At 42.2% G+C, this 7,018-nt stretch overlaps 1 protein-coding gene and 1 long non-coding RNA gene across 2 annotated transcripts in view; one reads left to right on the plus strand and one right to left on the minus strand.

Annotated features, from left to right (window-relative positions):
- FAM178B (family with sequence similarity 178 member B) overlaps positions 1-7,018 on the plus strand; it is a 123,853-nt gene that overhangs the window by 113,954 nt on the left and 2,881 nt on the right.
- LOC138149070 (uncharacterized) overlaps positions 3,161-7,018 on the minus strand; it is a 14,471-nt gene continuing 10,613 nt past the window's right edge. Inside the window, exon 2 of the long non-coding RNA XR_011165235.1 lies at positions 3,161-3,414. This is a non-coding gene — a long non-coding RNA (uncharacterized lncRNA). The remainder of the gene's footprint in view (positions 3,415-7,018) is intronic.

The following is a 7,018-nucleotide window of genomic DNA, read 5'->3' on the forward strand; positions in this document are numbered from 1 at the left end:
TTGAACCACTAACCATATTGGCTGGGAGCTAGGCAGCCTAAGGGCCTTTCCCCATTCAGGGCCTCTAATGACAAAGAAAAACCTTTGAATTCTGCAAAGTACCTCCAAGCCTCTGCAAACTCCTTCCTGGTCAGCACATAGATTTTTTCCAGAGCATTGCCGCACACAGGAAAGCGTGAATAGGGCATTTGCTAATGATTTCCTCCCACTCCTTCCCCAAGCAGGTCTAAGAATCATGTTGGGCTTTTCCTTCCAGATATGATTATGTGAATATAACAGGAATGAGATTGCAAATCCTTCCAAAGGCATGGGTTCTTTGTGGTCTCAAGCAAGGTATTTAATCTTTCTGAGCCTCAGTTTCCTGATCTGTAAAAGGGAGATAAGAATATCTATAGTTTCAACCTCATAGGGCTGTTTTGAGCATCAGATGAGGTCATGTTGTTTTGTTTATTAGTCATGTCGGACTCTTTGTGACTCTATTTGGGGTTTTCTTGATAAAAACACTAGCATGGTTTTGCCATTTCCTTCTCCAGCTCATTTTGCAGATGAGGAAACTGAGGCAAACAGGGTGAAATGACTTGTCCAGGGCCACACAGCTAGTAAGTGTCTAAGTTCGTATTTGAACTCAGGTCTTCCTCATTCCCGGTCAGCTTACCTAGGCCAGAGTCACCTAGCTGCCCAAGGGAATGATTAACAAACATCAGCTATTGTTGTTATTGAAAGTCAACCCACTCTTTAAGAACATTTCTTTAAAATCTTAGAGGAACATTCTAGCTGAAGGTGCTATCTTCCTCCTCTGAATTCTCAACCTGATATAGCAGAAAGAGCACTGGGTTTTTAATCAGAAGACCTCCATTTGCTAAATGTGTGACTTAAGGCATAGTTTTCTCCTCTGTAAAATGGGGATATTGATCCTAATTCGGTTTGCGTTGGTATGAGAATCAAATGAAATGACAAGATATTTAAAGCACTTTACAAACCTTAAAAATGCTGCAGAAATGTCTCCATTATTATACCATTACTACCACTTATTTGGTACTTACAAACACACACTACCAAACATGTATGTCTCTGATAATAGATTTAGAATGGGGAGGAACCTGGTCCAACCCCTTCATTTTACAGATGAGGCCCAGAAAACTGAAGAGACTTGCTCAATGTCATACCAGGGCAGAATTTCAATTCAGTTCCTCTGATTCTAAATCTAACTCTCTTGCCACTACACGACTGTTTTTCTCTATGCCCAATATTTAGAATTTACTCTTCTCTTTCCCTTGCTGGCTGATGGGATCCAGCTCCCAAATTCCTAAAATGAAAGGAATACTGTTTCATGAAAATGTAGGGTTAGAAATCTGTTTTCTAAGGTAAGCTTCATGGGGGCAGGACTGTGTGTTTTGTCTCCCCTGGCTCTGAACAGACATAAAATGGTAGCAATATAAGTACTGATAAAGAACTGACTTTCCAAGAAGAATTATGCGAACTGAATTATGCATCTCATTTTGGGATTTGGCTCAGGAAGAGATAAGAGTAATGGGGTCTATACATGATCTTTTCTGTATACTTTTATTCTATTTTGTATTATAGTTTTTTTGTGAATGTTTCTCATTTCCCTTACTAAATTGTTAAATTCTTTTAGAATAGAGACTGTAACACCTGGCTGTGTAACCTTGAGCAAGTTACTTAACCCCAATTGCTTAGGGGCAGCCAGGTGGCTCAGCAAGTAAGAGCACCTCCAGTGTCAGGGATGACCAGGGTATCAAATCCAGGCTCAGATAGTTAGCACCACACCCAGAAATAACTGGCCATGTAACCTTGAGCAAGTTACTTAACCCCCGATTGCTTAAAAAAAAAAAAAATAGAGACTGTATTAGGTTGGGGTTTTTTTTTTTTTTGAGACAATCAGGGTTAAGTGACTTGCTAGTCAAGTAGGGTCACACAGCTACTAAGTGTCTGAGGCTGAATTTGAATTCAGGTCCTCCTGACTCCAGGGGCCATGTGCTACAGAGACTGTATCTCATGTTGCTTCTTCCCCAGTACCTAACTCATTGCTTTGAATATAGTGGGCCTTTAATAAATATTAGTTAATTACTTACTGAATAACATATGACTTGATGTTAGTGTGCCCTCCTTAGTTTAACATCCAGAGGCATGGGCACTGGGAGGCCCTTGGATAAGAGGATTACTCTTTTTCCCGAAATGTCAGATGTTCATTCCTGTTTGGTGAAATGACTGGACATCAGTCAAGAACAAACTCAGTAGCATCAACTTTCCTGATGAAAAGAGAGATCAGAATGTAACTGCCCACCTCACTTCAGAAAGACAACTGTGGAGCTAGAAACACCCAAGATCTCCCCCGGCCCTGGCCCTCTGACTTCCCAGTGGGGGACAGTCCCAGAACAGGCACAGAGGTTTTCTGAAGAAGAGGAGGGGCAGGATGCTTGCTAATATATTAGAGGCAGGAAGAGGAACAAGATCAAAGCAGGCTGCTCGATTTTCTCCCTTGTAGCCTTCAGCCACAAGAAAAAAAAAAGAAATACTTCAGAGCAAGGTACATTTGGAAAGCCAGCTACTTTTTTGGGAATAATCAGGCCTGGCTCTGATGATAATGTGCCAGGGCCCAGGAACTGGACACTGACAACTGAATTCAATTCAACAGACATTTGCCAAACACCTACTGTGCGCAAGTCATTTTGCTGTGATATGCAGTCTGCAGGCAGCAGCAGTCTGCCAGTTATAGCTGGGAGATAGGGAAGCTTTTCATAAAACAAAAGATTCCCCCATTCCAAGATTAAAAACTCCTGGGGCAACATCTGGAGGAGAGAGAGAGCTCACCTGGGCTGGCATCAGTCTCTAGTCCTACCTAGTAGTCTCTGCCCCAACCAGACCAGCCAATACAGTGAATTTAGGCACTTCCTAGGTGTTTGTGGTGTACAAAGAGATGAGAATCATTCGGAAAAGACTGGTGAGAATAGGTGAAGGAGATAGTGTGGGATAAACTCACTTCCTTTCTCAAGCTCTTACACTGTAATGATCATGAGAAATCTCCAAAAAGAAGAAACAGGTGAGCTTCAAAACCGACCTCACTCCTCGAGAAGAGCTTGTTCTGGTTCAGACCTAACTCAGGCTGGTCAAAATCAGGTACTTGTAGGTCATACTGTAGTTAACAAAAAGAGATTTATTGAGTCATAGCAGAAGAAGGATATTTAACAAGGGGAGGCACTGAGGATTTCTTGAGTTGGCTCAGAGGAGTGACTCTCTCTTGGTGGAGTTACCTGCCATGATCCATCAGCCAGGTATCAGATGGCCTATGGAACTCCTTATGATGTCTGCCTTGGTCTCCCATGATGAAGTGACATCAGCAGTCTTAGCCTTTAGCTCCCTAAGCCAAGCACATCTCGAGGAAAGTCTTAATACCTTTAAAAAAAAAAAAAAAGGAAGCTTAACTTACCTTTCATGGGGGATGGGACAGTGCTGGATTAATATAATGTACCTGTCACATAGATAGAGTTTCTTAACTTTTTCTGTGTCATTGACCTAGTGAAGCCTAGTGAACCCTTCTCGGAATAGCATATAAAATACATAGCATTAGTATTCTGAAGGAAACCAGTTATGTTGAAATTCAGTTATCAAAATATATATTTTTAAAGCCAAGTCCACAGAATCCTAAATTTAAAGAATTCTGCCCCCATGGAAAATAATGGGTGTGGTCTGTCTTTGGTTCTGTGCTGTTCTATAACAATAACCTTGGGCTTTTAACCCATCTGAGGGCTTTATCTCTTTCAGAGACAGATTCACCCACTTCTCTAGGAAAAGTAATGTGATGAAGATTAAATTTAATAGGGACAAATGTAAAGTCTTGCGCTTGCAAAAATAAACTGCACACATATAGAATGGGGGAGACGTGAGTGTCTAGAAATTCATGTGAAAAAGTTGTGATGTGGCAGCCAAAAAAACCACTGTGATCTTCAGCTGCATTAATAGAAGTAAGCTCAGTACCCAGGGTGAGGAAGGTGCTGGTCCTGTTGTAGTCTGTCCTACTCAGACAACATCTGGAGAACTGTTCAATTCTGGGCACTACGTTTTAGCAAGGACATCTACAGCTTAGAATGTATACACAGGAGGGCAACCAGGAAGGGGAGAATCTTGAAACCAGGCTGTATATGAATTGGAATTCCATATGTTGATGGAACTGGGTGTGGGGGGACAAGAGAGCAGTTTTCAACTATCTGAAAGGGTGTGCTGGGGGAAAGAGTTGTTTTGATTGGTGGGAGCTATGGAGAGGCAGGTTTCTGGTCAATATAAAGAAAAAACTTTTCAACAGAGTTAGGGGCAGCTAGGTGGTGCAGTGGAGAGAGCACTGGTCCTGGAGTCAGGAAGACCGGAGTTCAAATCCAGCTTCAGACACTTTACTAGCTGTGTGACCCTGGGCAGGTCATTTAACCCCAGTTGACTCCAAAAACCCCAAAACAAAACAGAGCTGTCCAAAAGTGGAATGAGCTGTTTTTAAGGGTATTGAGGTCCCCATCACTGGAACTTCACTTGCTGAGGTTGTGAGCTAGATGCATGTGTGAACTGAGTGAGATGGCCTCTGAAGTCTCTTCAGGCTCAGTTCCATTCCAGTGTGATCATCACCAAGCTATAGCTGCCTTCCTGGCTCTCCTCATGGGCTGAGTCAATTTCTCTCCTTCCTACCCATCAAATCCAGGATTATTTGCTTCTGATACCCTCAGGCAGCTGGAAGTGCTGGAGTAAAGGAAACAGACCTAGGGAAGAGCACACTGGTGGGTAAAGAAAGGGCTAGGAGCAGGCTTATTTCAGTTTCTCTTTCTGACTTTCTTTGTCTTTCATGGCCTTCTATTTCCCTACATATACTTGAAATACAAAAGAGCATGGATTTTTCTGAACTTGGGAGGTAACTTGTCTGCTAGGTTGAATTACTTTGATTTTTGAGGTGATGGGAGCATCATATCTTATAGTGTTTTAAAATTTTTACTTTGGCCAAAGAGAAGGAAAGTTGGTTGCCCGATTAGGTAGGAATGTGGGCAGAATACCCTGACATCTGGTGCACAATCCTGATTGGCTGAGAATAAGCCTGGGATCACAAAATTAATGAATGAGTTTAATCTGTGCTGCCCAGGTGTACAAAATCCATGATAGTACTGGACCTTCTGAGCTGGAGAGCATTATGGGTCAAGTTAAGCCTGGGGAAAATGGATTGGTTTGAATAGCTTAGCCACATTTAAGAGCCACCTAGCCTGGGACTGGGCATGTTTTTTAAAAATCCATACTCCTAATGACCTTACCCAGGCATATTACTTCTGAATTTGTGGAGTCTCATTTTCCTTGTGAATTCTAGAAAGCAGATTCTCTTCATGATTGTATGGAAACAGTGGAGGAAAAGGGAGAAAGGGAGTGGGCACCAGAATGAAGCATTTCAGTTAGGGCATCTGTGATAAGAGAAGGAGGAAAGATTAGGGCCTGGATGTGGCAGATCTCTGAACCCAGAGAGCCAAGCAGGCTTGGGCAGAAGAGTCCAGGGGGGTTAATGCTTTGGATTGGAGTTTAGACAGCCGTGGAAGTCTGAAGCCAAAGATAGTTTCCTTATATCTGTTCTAGTATTCCCAGAGAATTGACTTCTGTTAGCAAAGCTGAAGGACTGTGGCTGTATCCTTTAGAGGATTATAGATTTAGAACTGGAAGGGACTTAGATACCATTTAGTCTGACTAGTTTTACAAAGGAAGAAACTGAGGCCCACAGAGATTGTGTCTTCCCCAAAGATACATAACTACATTGCAAGGGCAAGATTCAAACCCAAGTCCTTTGATACCCAGACCCAGGCTCTTGTTATTGTATCATGATGCCTCTCATGAGAACAGTCCATAAATGAGTTGATTGTGTGATGACAACCCCCTATTCTGTGACCTAGTCCCTAGGGTTTGCAAGTAAGAATAGTATTAAAATTAGTTTGAGGGATATGTCATAGTCTTTGGATTTAGAGCTGGTTGTTTATTATTCAGTTGTGTCCGAGTCTTTGAGGTATTCTTGGCAAAGATACTGGAGTGGTCCAGTAGTTCCTTCTCCAACTCATTTTACAGATGAGGAAACTGAGGTCAATGAGGTTAAATGACTTGCCTAGAGTCACACCGCTAGTAATCATCTGAGGCCAGATTTGAACTCACAAAGTTGAGTCTTCCTCATTCCAGGCCTGGTGCTCTGTCTCCTGTGCCACCTAGCTGCCTTCTATCACCCAGAGGAGACTTAAAAGCCATCCTGCAAGCTTCTTCACTTAAATATGGGAACTGAGGTATACATATACCTAAATATTGGTACTGTTCATTGACTTAGGTCTTTCTGTGGAATTTGAGCTTAGAAACATCTCCTCTGCTATTCTTACCTTACTCTTTGCCCAGTAGACTGTAATACCTTGAGGGAAGGGATTGTTTGATCTTTGTATCCCCAGTATCTAACGCATAGTAAGCATTTCATACATGCTTATTGGTTTGGGTCTGATTGGCCTCACCATCTAAAAATTTATAGTCAGGGGTGGCTGGAGGTGATGCAGTGAATAGAGCACCAGCCCTAGAGTCAGGAGGACCTGAGTTCAAATCCAGCCTTAGACACTTCACACACACACACACACACACACGCCATGTGACCTTGGGCAAGTCACTTACCCCCAACTGCCCTCCAAAAAGCAAAAATTAAAAAATATATATATCTCTATGTAGCTATATCTCCATATATGTAGATCAACACATCACACATCTACATATCTATATATGTCTATATCTCTCACTCTCTTTCTCTCTCTGTCTATCTGGCAACTAGGTAGTGCAGTGGATAGAGCATCATGTTTGGAGTCAGGAAGATCTGAGTTCAAATCTGATCTCAGATACTTACTAGCTGTGTGACCCTGAGCAAGTCACTTAACCCCTATTTGCCTCAGTTCCTCATCTGCAAAATGGAACATACTAGAGAAGGAAATGGCAAACTGATCCATTATCTTTGCCAAGAAAA

The sequence above is a fragment of the Petaurus breviceps genome, unplaced genomic scaffold, assembly GCF_028583685.1.
Source record: "Petaurus breviceps papuanus isolate PSGF00001 unplaced genomic scaffold, PetGlider_PUasm1.0 90845, whole genome shotgun sequence".
NCBI classification, from domain to species: domain Eukaryota; kingdom Metazoa; phylum Chordata; class Mammalia; order Diprotodontia; family Petauridae; genus Petaurus; species Petaurus breviceps.